The sequence below is a fragment of the Penaeus chinensis genome, chromosome 10 (assembly GCF_019202785.1).
Source record: "Penaeus chinensis breed Huanghai No. 1 chromosome 10, ASM1920278v2, whole genome shotgun sequence".
Taxonomy (NCBI): domain Eukaryota; kingdom Metazoa; phylum Arthropoda; class Malacostraca; order Decapoda; family Penaeidae; genus Penaeus; species Penaeus chinensis.
The window spans coordinates 13912825-13915324 of record NC_061828.1 but is presented as its reverse complement, the minus strand read 5'-3'; the positions used below and the strand labels follow the sequence as shown (position 1 = coordinate 13915324).

General features: G+C 38.7%; 1 protein-coding gene across 4 annotated transcripts in view; it reads left to right on the top strand.

The window, feature by feature from the left end:
- The first annotated feature begins 2237 nt into the window (after positions 1 to 2237).
- The window catches only part of LOC125029786 (carbohydrate sulfotransferase 11-like), a 41004-nt gene continuing 40741 nt past the window's right edge, over positions 2238 to 2500 (top strand). For 3 of the 4 annotated variants that reach the window (XM_047619938.1, XM_047619936.1, XM_047619934.1), the window contains exon 1: positions 2238 to 2301. The gene's annotated coding sequence lies outside the window, so the exon portion shown is untranslated. The remainder of the gene's footprint in view (positions 2302 to 2500) is intronic. The other variant, XM_047619935.1, reaches the window with a different exon arrangement.

Genomic DNA, 2500 nt, shown 5'->3' with positions numbered 1-2500 from the left:
TCTTTATTATCAAAACTATTTTTATTATCATCATTATTATTATTCTTATTATTATCATTATCATCTTTATTATTATTATCATAGTTATTATCATCATCCTTATCATACATTATCACTGTTGTCATTATTGTTATTTTTTTCTCTGAAGACATTTCTTTATTTAAGGAAAAGGGCTCTTCTCCTCACAAAAAAAACAACAACTAAATAATCCACATTTCCTCATAATGGACTCTCTTCACAACAAACTTTCTTTTATTCACAACATTAAGGGTCCCGCATTCCCTCATGACAAGTGCTCTCTCTCTCTCTCTCTCTCTCTCTCTCTCTCTCTCTCTCTCTCTCTCTCTCTCTCTCTCTCTCTCACTCTCACTCTCACTCTCTCTCTCTCTCTCTCTCACTCTCTCTCTCACTCTCTCTCTCTCTCTCTCTCTCTCTCTCTCTCTCTCTCTCTCTCTCTCTCTCTCTCTCTCTCACTCTCACTCTCATTCTCTCTCTCTCTCTCTTTCTCTCTCTCTCTCTTTCTATCTCTCTCTCTCTCCTCACACAACGTCATCCTCCTTCACTCATTCCTCCTTCTTCATTCCTCATTAGCCTCGATCTCCGTAACTTCAGTGGCGGTTAGGTCAATATTCTTAGCGGTTCCTCGAGGACACACGTGTTTCTGAGCCCTTGAGGTGACGTCTTAGGGAAAGATTTCATAGGGGCCTTCGAGGATGAGAGGGAGGGAGTGAGGGAGGGAGTGAGGGAGGGAGTGAGGGAGGGAGTGAGGGAGGGATGAAAAATGGAGGGAAGGAGAGAGGGAGAGAGGGAGGGAGGGAAGGAGAGAGGGAGGGAAGGAGGGAGGTAGGGAGGGAGGGAGGGAAGGAAGGAGAGAGGGAGGGAAGGAGGCACAAGCGTTAGCGCGCCGAACCGCGTTTAATTAGGAACGGCATCCAATCCGGTAAGGGTGACACTGCCATATAACCTCTCAATAGTGAATTGAGAGAGGCCTATGTGTATATATATATCTTATATACACATAGTATATACATATTATATATATATATATATATATATATTATATACATATAGTATATATATATATTGTATACATATAGTATATACATATATTGTATATATGTATATATATATATATACATGTATATATATATATATATATATATATATATATATATATATATACATATATATATATATTATATACATATAGCATATACATATTTTATGCATACATATATATGTATATATAAGATATATATATATATATATATATATATATATATATATATATACATATTCATAGGTAGATAGATAGATAACTAGACAGATAGATAGATGGAGTGCACTGAGTGTGCCGAAAAATCTTGCCGGACCGGAATGAAGATTGAGGAAATGGAATTAAATGTCTGGAGACTGAGTGGTATTACAATGAAACATACTTCAGGAGATAAAGGAATGACATTTATAAGGCGAATCGAGTGTGAAATACAAAACTAGTAATGAGTAAAGAATTTGGCAAGAGCAGACAGCAGAACGGAACGGAACGGCCTGTAATAACAGGAATGGCTGACAGTGACCATAATAAGTGGATCAGCTGCACAAAAGGATTGCGAGTAAAACCTGAAGACCCGTTGCAAAGTGAAGCAAAAGCGAAATATTTCGATAGCCAGATTTCTCCCTCGCCTCAAATGTATTTGGATGACGTGGTCAGGAAAGATCAAGCATGAGAATGAAGTCACGATCATCAATATGGAAGATAAAACAGTTCCTCCTGCTTCCTGTTCTTCCCCTCCAAGCAGCCCGTACTCCTGCAGGCAACTCCTTCCTTCTGCCAGCGTCCGGTTGTCCGACGAAGATCTGTTTTCCTTTTCATACAGACGTTCGTGACTTCTCTCTAGCTCTCGATCACTCTTGGCATTGTAATAACATGCATCTAGCTCCTTTTAGGAGTAAAATATCGAAACTCTGCGCCAACAACTGCAGGTTTCAGGCCCAGCAATGCTGCAACTGAGTTGCCGAATTGTTCTTTGAACGATATCAATTTTCTGACTAAAGTTTTCAATATTACTGGTTGAAAGTTAATAAAAACAGTCGATCATTTTACTAATCAATGAAAAAACACAAATTTTTCACTTCATTGAATACAAAAAAGGAAGAATTTATGATATCAAAACCATGAAGCGGCAACTGCCAAGTAGGTGAGCGGCAGGGAGCGAGTTGGGCCTCCACCAGTAGTGACTGTGACCGCTGTGGAGAGAGAGTGTGTGGCTCCGGCTTTCTCGGTAGTGTTGTCTCATAATTGTACGTTCTTATCATAGGAGAGCTGTTAAGATCATCAGATAACAAAAGTGTTATATAGATCTTAGGCAATAAGTATGTGTTTTATTTTCTGCCAATACTCGCAGTATTGCCATATCTAGTATATAATACACGGCCTCTCTGTGGAGCTCTACGTCTCCAAAAGGGTATCTTAAGTAATAAAATACTATTTTATATGCCT